Raw genomic sequence first — 15,180 nt, 5'->3', positions numbered from 1 at the left:
TTTATCGCTGGCTCAGCGGCACAAAAAATTTCCAGCTGCACAAGTGAGACATTCCTTCAATACGCTGGAGGCACACAACTTGGTCATAATAGGGAGAAATAAAGACATAAAATATTTTTAGAATATTTAAACATTTAAGCGTAGCAAAGGACAAAGTCAATGCGACATGAAAAAATGAAACCAGAAAAAATTGGAGTCAAAGTAAAATAAAGCAAAACAATCAGCACAAAGTCAAACACATGCCACCAGCTACCTTGTGCCTTGGCAAAGGCAGCAAATATATAACAAAAAGTAGCAAAAAATTTGTTTTACTCATAAAAATGCCATAAAGCGTCAAAAGCATAGCACAACCAGCTGAGCTAAGTTGGCTGCCAACTGGAGTGTAGGGGCGTATGAGTAACGTACATATGTACTGGCATATGGGTATGAGGAACAGTGATTGGTGCGCAGGATGTACTGTATATGTGCCTGTCAATGTTCGAAAGCCTTTCAAGCTAAAGCGAAACAAAAACGAGACAGAAATGGAGCACGAGGAAACTGTAAGGACAGACAGCAGAAACTGACGTTAAGAGAGATCCGTAGTTGTGAAGCGAAATAAAAAATAAAAAAAACAGCCTGCGTAGTAGTTAAGGCAACAGGAAAAATCGGTTAACATTTGGGGCACTGCTAGTCATTCATAAGCATACCCACACATACACACACATGTGTGACATATATGCGATTAAATGTGTTACGTGAGCCAAGACAAAAAAAAAAAACAAAGACGAATATTAAATTGTCCCATATTTGCACATTTTGCTGCCAAGTTGATGTGGTGGCCTCAAACAAACAGCAGGAAAACAAAAACAAAAAAAAAGTACTGAAACAGGTATGACATACCTCTATGAGGTGTCCAAAGTGAGCTTGAGTGAGCATCCCATAGTGAGTGGTTGAAGTTGAGGGGGCGTACTGAAAGTGAAAGTTCTTACTTGAAATCTTTAACATTGAGCGGATATGAAACACCTGTGCGCTTACCCACCCATGTATGCTTTATGTCTATGTGCAAATTTGTATACATGTATGTATATATTTTTTTTATCAACGGACGTTGGCTTTGAGCCAATGTCAACGAATGACCAGACAATGGCAGAAAAATATTTTTGAAATATTACAAACAATTTTTCTTAAATTTTTCCTAACTATGTATGTATGTGTTCTTCTCGGATTTTACACCAGCCTGTGTTTGCGTTATAAAACCTTTAAGCTTGCATGACTAGTACGTATATATGTATGTCGCACAGCGGGATGTCCCCATATAAGCTGCGGCCAAAAGTAGTAACAGTACTAGAAATTCGCTGAAATTTCGTATATGCGCTGTTCGGCCCTTAGGAATGAAGAAATATGGAAAATGGTAAAATTCAACGCGCTACCACGCCCATAGCTCTTGAGGGCGGAAATAGTAAATGTTATTAGATTTTAATGAAATTCGGAGCATATGCTGGTTTTAACGAGAAAAGCATAAATTTGCAAGAGCGTCAAAATCGGTTTAGATTATCGTCCAGTTATTCTAGAAAAACAGGCCAAAATTAAAAAAAAAAAAATTGGTTTTTAAGAAACTCGGTGTGCCCTGCTCGCATATGCCAGAATTTTCCAATTTGGAAGATAATAAAAAATTTTTTATTACGGCCCCATTTTCTACACAAGTTTTTTGGCTCCAAGTACTAAATTTTATGAATTTTGAGAAAATAAACGGCACATTTATTTTATTTCTAAAGAAGTTCCTGTTTCTTCATTTTAAAAATGACAAACGAAAACATTTACAATACCTGCATACTGAATTATGTGCACGATATGTATTTACACTGAAAATTTCAATTTTACCTACGTTTTCTACAGCAAAAAGCTGAGCTAAGGCCAACGATGCGTCCATTTTTGGCTGAATGTTGAATGTGATTAATAGATTGGCGAGTCGTTAATATCGACGTCTTCTTATTATTATTATGTCTTTCCCTTCAGCGCTACAATAAAAATTCAATAAATTTTACAGGAGGTGGGTCTATAAAAGGGAGGAATAGAAGCTGAACTCGCAGTTCCTCGCAGCTGGAACTACTTGAGATATGACACGCATATTTAATGTTTACTTGTCCCAAGTATAATTTAGCTCACTTCCTAGGTCCTTTTTAAATATCCAATCGAAAAATTGTATACTCACAAAATTATGTAGAATTTCAAAGTAAACTATTTTATACATTTCAAAAAACTTATAAAAATTTAAAGCAATGCTTGATCGCAGGTATATACAAAAACTGCTCATCAATCAGATTGGCTTTTTATATGCATATATGCGCACAAGTGGAAAATTAATTCAAATTCCTTGCGACAAAATCAAAATTTTTTCTTACAAATTAATTTTTTCGCCTTATTCCTACTTTAAGCTCGTGTCATGATTGTAAATATGGATTTTTATCAAAAATTCTTTTTGGTTTGTGTTAGCTGGATATTTTGCTATATATCTGCGTAACTACTTTTTTCAGAATTCGCTAGCCCGTTTTTACTACTTTAGGCAGCATTGTGTTTAGGTGTGCTTGCTACATCTATTTCCTTCTCACTAATTTACTCAAGCTAAAGAAGAAGCTGTGTTAATGTGTTTTTTGTTTTTGTTTTTGAGTCACCTTTTGACAATAATCAGCGCTAAAATAAGCAAATAGTCTGCTTTAGAATAGACACGTTTTGGAATAGTAAATAGTAATGCTTAAAATAACCAAAGTAGACTAAGTAAAGAAAAATTATTTTGTGGAAGTAAGAAGTTGGACGTCTTGCATGCAAAGTGTATGCTAAATTATGAAAACAAAAATACAAAATTTTTATTTTTTAGGGACAGTCCACAACAATTCTACCTATAGTACTTATGCATATGAAACTAGGCGGTTTGTTTTAGGGGCGCAACAATTGCATAGTTCTTTAGTACTTTGAACCCATATTCCGTAGAATTTTGGCCTCATAAGTTTCCACGAGTGCACACAATTATGAAAGTCATAGAGGGGTCTATTAAGAACAAAGATTTTGTAGTAGGTGCCTTCCTTGACATCGAGGGGGCTTTCAATAATGTGCTACTTGGGACGATATTAAGAGCCCTGACTAAGCTCAGAGTAGAGAGCTCTTAGTAAGGCCCGTATGTTGCACGACAGAACTGTCACAGCGGAATGCGATAATGCCTCTGACCAGCGCAAAGTGAGCAGAGGCACCGCGCAGGGAGGCGTTATTTCACCCTTTCTCTGGACAGACGTGATAAACGAGGTGCTGGAGGAGTTGGAAAGTTTTTCTCTCCAGGTTATTGCTTACGCGGATGATGTGGAACTCATCGTCAGAGGAAAGTTCTTGGACACTCTGTACGATCTTATGCAAACATGATCACAAATTGGTCTGCTAGATGCGGACTTGCTATAAATCCTGGAAAGACGGAGCCCCCCCCAATAGGGGGCGGTTCACTTGCTCTCTCTGACATGGTCAAGTTATTTGGCGTAGTCCTGATTGGAAAATTATAATGGAAGCCAAATATTGAGGAGCGAGTAAAACGGCATCGGTGGCTCTTAATTGCTGAAAAAAATGCCATGGCGTAGAGATGGGGCCATTCTCCAAAAGTGAAGTGCTGGCTATATGAGACCATTTTTAGGTCAATAATGTTACATGGACTCCATGTCTGGTGGAACTCACTGGAAAAAACCACTCTTGTTATGAATCTAGAGCGCATGCAAAGGGCGGCTGTCGTCGGAATTAGCGCTGAAGTAGCGGCGGTTCTCTCGGCCATTAGGCTCAAAAGCTCTGGGTTTTCTTTGAACCCAGCACACGGGAACCCGACAATCCTCGAATCGATGCTGAAGGGCAGAGTTGAAGAAGGTGTCTACTGTAAGGAACTCTCAGTAGATCTTATGTTCAGACTGCTGGATCTCTGCAACGTCTTTCAGACTGAGGTGGCCGCTATATAAAGTCAGCCGGTTGGTTATGCATTAACGTAATGTAGACTAGGAGGGTAAATATCTACACTGATAGCCAGGCACCAGGATATATATACGCTGAAATCACTAATGTTACGTTCAAAACTTGTAGAGAAATGCCTGTCCTCCCTCCGAGCCGCTTCGGAATACTTTCAAATCAAGCTGATTTAAGTTTCAGGGCACAGCGATATCACTGGAAAGCGCTAGGCTGATGAACTGGCTAGGCAGGGCACCCTCGAAGCTATCCCATTGGACAGGGAAGGCATAGGAGTTCTGTTGGAAACCGCGGCCTTCTCCTAGAGACGCGCTCGCAGTCGGCTCAGCGAGCGCTGAGCAATAACTCCGATATGCAAAATTGCAAGATCCTTCTGGCCGGTTTCTGACCGCGGACGGTTAAGGGAGCTTCTACAGCTGGCTAAGCTCAGGTGTACTGACCGGGCACGGCCCTTTTAGGATCCACACGGTGTGACTCAATATCGTCACGGATCCTTACTGCCGCAGCTGTCTGGAAGACGAGGAGGAATCATTTCAGCACTTCTCCGCAGCTGACCAGCAATCGCTAGATTAAAGTTTAAGCACCTCGGTGCGCATTTCGTCAACACTCCCGAGGGGATCTCCGGAGTGGAGAACAGTAGATTAGATTTAGAGGAGGCAGCAGGTTAGCTAGTTATCGTGCGATTGTAACAAACCTTTTTGGTTGAAGGCGATTTGGGTCATGTGGTCTTTGTGAGGACTTCGCAGTTCTTCCTTCCAAAACCTATACTGATCAAAGTTAACAACTCCTGTGTTTGACAAGTGTTTCATATCAGCAAGAAAACCTGTAATAAACCTTAATTCATGCCTACTGAAGTGAAGGAGTTCTTCGGTTCTCCTGTTTGATATATCCGGAATGAAGAACTTAGTCTGTCTGTAACATTCCATATTTGTCCAGTAAAGTTCCGCTTCGTTTTTCATCCAGATATGGTAGTTTTGGCTAACAGAGCTCCCCTGTGATGAGCCTATTTCTTGATTGTAATGTGTTGGTGAGGCAGATCAGGAAGTACCTTTAGAGCCGCGGTTGGTGTTGTTCTCATGCAGGCCAGTCGTTGTAGTGGAAGGGATCCCCACGCAAAGCATGCTCCAATCCTCTGCGCGGGGTCGTTTTTTCCCTGTCTGCATGTGGATGATTCTGGTTGTGCTCAGTGGCAAGCGGTCAGGAAAATGCCCTCCGCGGCTTGCAAGTTAAGGGGTTCTATGCGTCTGTTCGTGAAGGATCTGTCGGGTCTTTTTGGGAGCCCTAGTCTATTTTTGTTCGTTTTTGCAAGGACTACGTGGATTTGTTTGCTTCCTGTAAGGTCCATGATTCCCGTACAGAAAAGAGTCCATGAGTTCATTTTTGTTCATCTCGATGAGGGCATGTTTGTAGGTATCCCATTTAACGGCACTTTCACCATGGAGCCTGCCTGTTGTTAAGCTTAGCGAATTCTGCACAAGATTCATGATAGGAGTTCACAATGGATGATTTGATCTGAAATCTGAGCAGCTAAGTGCAAGATCGGCTAAGTCATTTACCTTGCGCTTGCACCTTTTAAGACCATCCTGCAGAAATAAATCTTATAGGTCGCACTCTAATATGGCCACTTTCCATACGAAATTGCTAATAAAAGAAGTAGATAGAGTGAGATATAAGACCTCTTCCCGTATACTGTTCTTAAATGTAGACCCTTGGCGTTCACATGCCTAACGGTGGTCATGCGTACTTGCGCCGTCGATGGCCTGCAGGTCATTCTAGACCTGACGCCACTATTTACACATATACATAGAACAGACTGCTTAAAAAGCCCTGCTAAAGTTGACGATAGAGGGCTCTGGGATCTGGGTTCTGGGAATACAACTTTTACCGTAACCCAAATATTTGCATGGCTTTGTATAAAACTTACAATCTTCAGTCATCAATAAAGAATTTAAATATCCTAGTCTTCGTCTGAGGTGTTTTGCAGAATGAGATGCTTGAAATTTGTTATTAAAGAATGGCAACCACAATCGGCTTACAGGGCTATTCTGGCTGAGATAGTAAAAAGTCTTTCGTAAGACAAATGAAAGACAGATGGCAAGGTAGTTCGAAAGACTTTTGACCGATATGGTTTCTCATACATCACTCGTGGTAAAAAGGTATTTCGAGAGAATCCACTTGTAACGGGTGATTTTTTTGAGGTTAGGATTTTCATGCATTAGTATTTGACAGATCACGTGGGATTTCAGACATGGTGTCAAAGAGAAAGATGCTCAGTATGCTTTGACATTTCATCATGAATAGACTTACTAACGAGCAACGCTTGCAAATCATTGAATTTTATTACCAAAATCAGTGTTCGGTTCGCTTTACGTCCGATTTATGGTCTACATAATCGACCAAGTGAGCAAACAATTAATGCGATTGTGACCAAGTTTCGCACTCAGTTTACTTTATTGGACATTAAACCAACCACACGAATGCGTACAGTGCGTACAGAAGAGAATATTGCGTCTGTTTCTGAGAGTGTTGCTGAAGACCGTGAAATGTCGATTCGTCGCCGTTCGCAGCAATTGGGTTTGCGAAACACATTTCGAACCGAACACTGATTTTGGTAATAAAATTCAATGATTTGCAAGCGTTGCTCGTTAGTAAGTCTATTCATGATGAAATGTCAAAGCATACTGAGCATCTTTCTCTTTGACACCATGTCTGAAATCCCACGTGATCTGTCAAATACTAATGCATGAAAATCCTAACCTCAAAAAAATCACCCGTTATGTATGTATATCATTTATCTCGCGTCGCTCTAACAGTCGCGATGGCGAATTAGCAAAGCGCAGGGGTGCCTTTTTAAATATCCGAGTTCGCAACCTCTTGCAGCGTACTTCTTTTTGTTATAATTTCCTCGTTTTTAATTTAATTTCCTTTTAATCATTAGATTTAGTTATCCTGAAAAGACAAAAAACTCGTTTTTAATTAAATTTTTAGAAACTGACTTTAATTACTATTTTTATAACTTTTTTAATGTGTTATTCTTTTATTTTATTTTATTAATTTTTTAATGTAATTTTTTTCTTTTTCTAATTTCATTTTCTCTTAATTTTTAGATTTTTGTTTTTTTAAGATTTTTTCTATCTTTGTTAAGATTTTATTGTTTTTAAAAGAAAAAATATATTTTATTTTTAATTTCATTAAATATTTAGAAAAGTTTTTTATTATATACTATTTTTTAATTTAACGTATATTTTTTCAATTTTAGTTTCTGTTTCTTTAAAATTCTATTGCTTTAAAATGGAAGATATACACATATTTTTTTTATTTTATTTAATTATAGGGATTTTATTATTATTATTTTTTTTATTAAGCCAACTACAATCAAGCGCAGATATTCCGCTGCAATTCACTTGATCATGTGGTTGTAGGATTTTTTTTTTTATTATTTTTAAATTTAATTTTTTCTTAATTTTGAAATTTTGTTTTGAAAAGAAAAAAATATTTGTATTTACTTTTGCTTTATTTTCACGAAGTTTTTGTTTTTGTATGCAACAATTTTATTGAGCTTGTATTTAATTTTCTTTTATTTATTTATGTTATTGTTTTTAAATTAATGTAATTTTTTAAAAACTTATTCATGAAAGTCGAGCAGATCTTTCAATTAATCTTTCGAAAGACAGTAAAGAGATTTCATGATAGTTGCCGAAATTGACAATTGTTTTATTTGACCAACGATTTTCGTAGTATCCGTGGTAGCAAAACACTCCCTAATGACGAATTTTGTGTATTTAGCTGCATTTAATAGCGTGGGTGTAGCTACGCTTTAATATCAGAGCATAATCATTCGCACCCACCGCTGCATAACTCAACTCAGCCTATCTTCCAGTTGATTTACGTGCGGCTGCGGTCAATAGCAACTGACAATCAGAAGGCGCAAGTCTCTACATACATTCTGCACATTCTCTACTATATTATTCCTGCCATTGTTTGTGCACAGTTGAGATTGCCGACCATTTTGTCACTTTTGCATGGCGGCGCATAATTCTACAAACCGGAAGAATTGGATTTTGTGGTGACCAAGCGAAGATGATTGGTAGCTAGCTGCAGGCTAAAGGCACTACCAATAAAACTACCAAAATGATAGAATGGCAAAGAACTTGGCGAGGGTAGAGTAAAAATAAAGCAAGAACCAGAGAATATAAGCGAAACAAAATTTCCACAAGAGAGTTGTACGTAATTTTTGCTTTGACATTTTTGGTATCCACCAGCCACATGAATGGGGGAAGCTGTGCGTATACGGTTCCAACTCAGGTTAGTAGTTATGTAAGCTGAAGCGGAAAATCTGCCCGCTGGCATTGTAAATTAGCAACTTCTAGTGTACTACATACATATGCCATTGTGACACTTCTTCTTTGTGTGGGTGTGTGTGTGTGTGTTTGTGCGCGCTCATTGTCTGTTCGCATAAATATGTCTCTCTGCCTTTGCTGTGTTGATAATCAAACCACTTCACCCACATTGCATTAGTGCATGGTTCAATTGGTTATACATATGTACGAGTATATACGTGGAATGCTTAAGTTCACTCATTTGGCTTGGCTTGCTGTGGATGCCTTTGTTGGACTCAGATCCCATAGGTTTTGTTTATATGACTCGTTGACTCATTGCCGCCATTGTTGGTTGATCAGTTATGCAGGTGTGTATGTGTTAGTTTGTATATCGGTTAAATTGGTCACATTTTGGCATACGTGTATGTATGTATGTTTGTTTGTTGGTGGTCGTGTCATTGTCTGTGCGCCAAATTTAAGTATTTCCACTGTTATTCGACGAAATGATTGATTGGGTTGTAACCAAATTTCGGCTCTTGGCTAATTTGCGGCTCGAAGTTGAACAGCTGTGTAGCGTGTTGCGGACGACAGGGTAATGTGGTGAAGACAATGGAGTTAGAATTAGAATGAAAGAGAGGATGAAATAGTGGTTTTTTACTATTGCGTCTAACGGAGCGAAGAAGTCTGAAATATTGAATACAAATTTGGTGGCAAGAGATTTAAGAAAAAAGCTTCTGGACCTACACGGAGCTTTTTATAATGCTTTACTCAATTTCAATATCCTTAAAAATGCTTTGCATCTATTCATATTTTTTAAATATGTATGTTGATTTTCGTGTGTGTTGTATTTAATTACTTGCAACCAATGCACATTGAGGCCGCATTGCAAAAGTACACGAAGCCGATAGTCAGACATGGAAAATTCGTTGTGAGTGTATTTTTAGACATCGATTAGGCTATTAACCATGTTTTTGTCTTTTCTTCATTTCTGCAGCTTCTGCAGAAGTTATTGTGGAGAACCTCTAACTTCTAAGCGTGCATTTTGAAAGAAAAATGGTATGTTAGCAGACCCATGGCCATAGCTAAGGCCCCTTTTCTCATACCATTTCGGCCAAAAATGTTGCGTATTGCTGAAAGAGGTGAGACTAGTCTATCTTCCAGTTGCTTGTTTTAGATAATGATTCCTTAGAATTAGCTTGCAGGTAGGGAGCGGCATGCCAGAACGCTTTCAGGGCTGCGAAAGTAAAAGTCCGTCCTCTTTCTTGTTGCCTGGCATGATCCGATGACCCGGAAGCCATAACAAATGAAGAGCGAACTGCTCAGTCATCGCGTGTATGTGAATGTGACAGTTAAGCGCTTTGAGTGCCGCCTGTATTAGTAGATGAAAATATTATTGCATTGATTCCTCCTGTATAAGTCTGACATTGAGGAAAGAGTGAAGAAGGTGTCAGTGGCTATTAACTGTTTTAGGATGGAATAGTTGGGACTTCTCATCTAAGTTTTCTAGCTCTACGCATGTACAAGTAAAGAACGCTTTAATTGGAGTTGGTCTGACACTTAGGAGCTCTACCATTTGGGCACTTCACGATAGCATAGGTATTCTTTGTTCGCAAAAGGATAAGGCCACACTTGCAGCCATTAAGTGCCTAGCTGACTTGAGATTTGGAAACTCTAGTTTTCTTAGTGTATTCGACTTCGTTCCTAATAACATGGATAACTGCATCGCTATACTACTATCAATTAGCACTTTCTCCCTCCATATCCTCTCAAGTGATGAGTATACGGGAGTCAGTGGTTCAAAGGAGCCAGCATTGTACTTTTATACGATAGAGGTGTATCTTTTAGGGAAGGATTAATCTAATTCAAATTTAAGTTTCTATATTCCAGTAATGCTTTCCACCTACCGACTTACATAGGTGGATGGATGGGTTGCTGATCATAATGATATTACAGAAAAACCGCTGCGAACGAGTTGGCCAAAAAGGGCACACACAAATCAGTAACACCGTTCAGACTAAATATCAAATCGAATGCTTAATGTCGTAACTATTCAGAGAAAGGTGGGTATGGAATCATGCCAAAACTTTGTCTTCAACTGCGTAGTTTTTATGAAACAGGCCAGATTCATCAGAGAACCCGGGCTGGACGATGTTTTATGAAGAGCTCCAAGGGTAGAATAGACCTAAGGTCGCAGTACACATCATTTAATAAATCTAATCTAATCTAACTCAATTTAGTTTAAACTCAATAAACTCGATAAATTAAAAATATTAATATGATGAAAGACATCAATAAGTTATTAGTTAAAAAATGGACAAAATTTTTGATAAAAATATCGATAATTCGATCTAAGTATCGATAAGTTCAATCTAAATATCTATACATTTGTTTAAAAATATCGATTAGTTCCACGGCATCAAAAAATAAATCTCATAGAATATAAAATATCAATTTAATTATCTATAAAAATATCGACAAAGGCCTCGACAATTGTATCGATAAAGAAAAGATCATAGCCAATTTGTTTCGCATTAAATTTTCGCGTATCTAAGTATACTCAAATTCAGATGTTATGGATCGAATCCGTTTGGAAATCGCTTTGCCTGCGCCCACGCTTTGTGTATTCATTTTTACCCTACCAAAGTGCGCGTTGTGCAATACAAAATATTTATTAATTTTTTTTAAATAACTAACTACATAGGTACACACGTGTGTACATACTTACCACCCGCAACAAATATTTACACACGTTCTGGCTAAGCAAATATATTTTTTTGCGCAATACAAAGTTATGTGAAAAAAGTCACAAACTGCGATGGAGGTTAAATATATATTAAATACATACTACTTGTTTTCCCAAGTAAAGAAGAAGTCGTTAATTTATGTGCATGCGAAATGCGTGTTTGTTTGCGAAAAAAAAAAAATATTTCCACGAATTAACTAAAGAACCTTGAAAAACCAAAAAAAAAAAAAAACTTGAATCAGAAAAATTAATTGCAACAAGAAAAAAATCAATAAGTTTGCGCTAGCATGCTGTTTACTTGGCGTTTGTTGCAGGAGCGTGGAAAATTTGAGATAGCACATCTTAAAATTTCCCTCCCTCACCAATATTTTTATGTGTGCAATGTTCGTGTTCAAAGCTTGCCGCTTCACTTCAATTGATTGCTTTTATGGTTTACTTGCACTGCTCCTGTTCGATGCTTTCCTTCTTCACTCCCGTTTTTGTGCCACCAACATAGCCGCAAATAAACCAATTACATTTTCTACTTGTCGCTAGCTCAAATCGATTGCCGCTCCGATGTGCTGCCTGTTGCTGCATTGTTTATAAATTTAGCCAGTTAAATAAATGTACGTGCGTATGAATACGAAAGTACGTGCCGCAAAACAGCATGTGTGTTGAAAAAAAACAGCGCACAAAAAGACACAGATGTATGTAGATTGCATTGTGGTTTGAGCGCCTAAAAGTATGTATGCGTGTAGACTCATATATGGGAACTATAGAAATTTTAGCCACGTTTCAAATAAATTTGTTTGCAAGCAATAATGATTTCTCGAAAAATATGCTGCATACATTCATTTATGAATACTCACACATGCATAAGTAGTATGTATATATCTTCCCACTGGGAAAATAGGTAAGCACCTTGCGAGGTAAGCCATGTTTTCTTTCAGTTTTTAGTACCAAAATTGTCATCATGGCCAATGTCATCTACTAGTAAAGGGCAAAATGAACACCTCCGAAGACACATTACGTTGTCAGTTGCAAAATAACGTGCAGCCGAAGTTATTTCCAAGCACCGAACTACTCCGAGCGACTGCTCTGCATTACACGTAACTTACTTTGTAAAGCGGCTCAGAAGTATGTCTGATACCAAATGTACATTCTAAATTCCTACTTACATAAGGCGGCCATGCCTTTGTAAAAGTAAGGGACGTTCGGCAGGGAAATGGTAATGACTGCCAGGTGAAGAGTAAGTTGCTAATAAGGTATTATTACGTGCTCCTAATTCCCACTGGGTTACTTATAACTTGTCTATATCTATCCATATATATAATATGCGAAGTGATTTTTTGTCTAGTACATCAGATCTGCACCCTCTACGTTCGATTTGCAAAAATGAGGTGTCAAATTTAAAGGGATTGGGCTGCAGATATAATGTTTTACTTTTTCGAAAATAGTTGCCACCTGTTAAACAACTAAACTCCAGTTATTTAATAATCAATGCCATTAGATCTGCACCATTCGTTCGATTGTCAAAAGTGAGGTATCAAATTAAAGCGCTCGAACTGTAGACGTGCAATAAGATTTTATTTTTTCGAAAAGAGTTGCCAGATTTTAAAAATTAAGTTGAAATTAGAATTAGAAATATGCATCATAATATGGGCGCCAAACGAAAAAAGTTTCAGGAGGTAATAATTTGTAAATACTTTGAAGAGAGTTGCCACCTGTTTGAAAAGTCGAATTCAGTTAACTTATAAACAATGAAATATTAAAATATGCCAAACAAAAGAGTGTTAGGAAATTTTTAGTTCCAAAAATAATAATATTTTTAAATTTTTTAAAGATAGTTGTCACCCGTTTAAAAATTTAATTAAAATTATTTAATAAGTTAATATTTGTATCACTCGAAATGAGTTTGACAAGGCCTAATTTCTGAACTATATTTAAAGGGTTGCCACATGTTCAAAAAATCAAATTCAGCTCAATTCATCAGTTTATTAGAATACGTATTACGAAGTCAGACGAAGGTTATTTATTTAGGAAGGTTTTAGCTTGAATTATTTTGAAGTGGTATCACAATGTTAGACGAAACAGATGTAAAAGGATTTTAGTTTGAAAATACTTTTGAAAACGTTTTATACCCGCATGAAAAGTCGAATTTCGTTAACTGATATCCAAGATTTACGAAATATTAAAAGATGAGGTCATTCGATGTGCACCGTTATTTCGAATTCCAAATATGAGAGGTCGAAGCAAAGACTTAGGCATTTAGATGTGCGAAAAGATTTTAAATTTTGAAGTCAGAACTACTTCTTATCGGTACAGGGTGATTTGGAGTTAGAGGAAATATGGCACTGGGATCGGTAATAAATCTGACTAACATTTGGAATAGTTTCTAAGGTTTTGAGTTAAACTTTAGGGTGTTATTGCGTACTTTTACTTTACTTTTTACTTTTGATTTGAGTATATGTATGTATGTACATGTGTACACATGTGTACAGAAAGACAATCAAAAATTGTGAAATCTCAAAAGAAAACGTTTGAACTTTCACCTTTAATATTTCATTGCTTTATTTCCACAAGCAGTGCCATTTTATTCAAATTGTTGTTAAATAATGCCTTTGCATAGACACAAATCTAACTAAATATCACGTGTTTTTTCAGTCTTTTTGTCCTGTGCATGGGCAATGACTGTTCAGAAGAAAAAGGGACTAAAATGAATATATATATGTACGTATGCGTGTATGTGAAATAAGCAGAACGTCGACGTCCAAAATGAGAGGAATATTTAAACAAAAAAGTCTTAAAGAACTTTTCGCCCAATGAAGGCGAAACTATGGTTTACAATTTTTTAATTCATCGATAACTATTATTTTAAGACTTATAGAATAAAAGTCTTTTCATAATAATTTTTAGCGAGATATGTAAATATTTTTAAGTCCTCAAAGAATTTTATTTTGATTATTTAAAAGTCATTTCATAATAAATAATTATGAGTGCGAAACAATTTTTTAAGTCTTAAAAGACGAGGTATGGTCAGGACTATTTCGGGATTAGTTTGGGGCTAGTTGGGGATCAGTTCGGAAACAGTATGGAACTAGTTGGGGAGTAGTTTGGGGAACTATATTATATGTTTGTGGTCATAAGCAATAACCGCCTAAGTCGACTTCAGAAACAATTGAGTTATATATGCTATCGTATGTAAAATCCCATCTCGCCTGCTAGACTATTTAAAAAAATAAAATAAAAATTTAAAACATTTTTGCTCGAATTCAGGTTGTTCGACTTAGGCGGTTATTGCTTATGACCAAAGATATATAGTCCCAAACTACTCCCCAAACTGGTCCCCAGTTAGCCCCGAGCTGGCCTCCAACTAAGACTTAACATTTTTTTTTCGCACTTTTGAAGACTTAAAACATGTGTCTCTATAACAATTATTATCAAAGGACTTTTATAAAATAAGTCCCAAAATAAAAGTCTTCGAAGATTTGAAAATATTTATCTCTCTGATAATTATTATGAAAGGACCTTTATAATATAAAACTGATAATTGAACCCTTGACCTACCAAATGGTAAGGCACATCTCTAACCCCTCGGCCATGACGCGCAGTTGTCTGAAACCGAAAAGTAGGGTCTTATAAAATAAACCAGAAAACATTTCTTAAGGGGTCGATAATTGCTTTTGTATATAAATCTACAGAAGTTTTGAGTGCAAACTAAAAAGAAAGTAGAAATTTGTATGCAAATTTATACTCCTTTTCCTGTTAATGAATACCACATAATAAAAATTAGTGGAAAACAGTTATAGAGTTTCCCCAAAACGGAAGAAGTGCACAAGGAAAGTTTAAATGTTATACAGAAATTTTCATTGAAATTTAATTTTTTTTATTATTATTTATGATATTCAGTTGTTTAGCCTATTAAATTTTAGTATATTCAAGTGAAAGTTTTATTTTTTTAACATTTTTTCTGACTGTGTGTTAAAAAAAAAATAAACGCGGTTTCTTGACCACTTGCAATTTTCACTTTATTGTACTAAATTGGGAAGCCTATAATACCACATACATATCCTCAAATCTATTAGAAAAAAAGACTTACGGATTTTGGTGAAATTTCTTTATAACATCTAAAATTTTTCTTGTGCATTTTTTTTGTTGGATTGATTGATT

Source organism: Rhagoletis zephyria, unplaced genomic scaffold (genome assembly GCF_001687245.7).
Source record: "Rhagoletis zephyria isolate East Lansing unplaced genomic scaffold, Rhagoletis_zephyria_1.1 Rzeph_scaffold_01148, whole genome shotgun sequence".
Taxonomy (NCBI): domain Eukaryota; kingdom Metazoa; phylum Arthropoda; class Insecta; order Diptera; family Tephritidae; genus Rhagoletis; species Rhagoletis zephyria.
Note: the sequence above shows the minus strand (reverse complement) of the source record.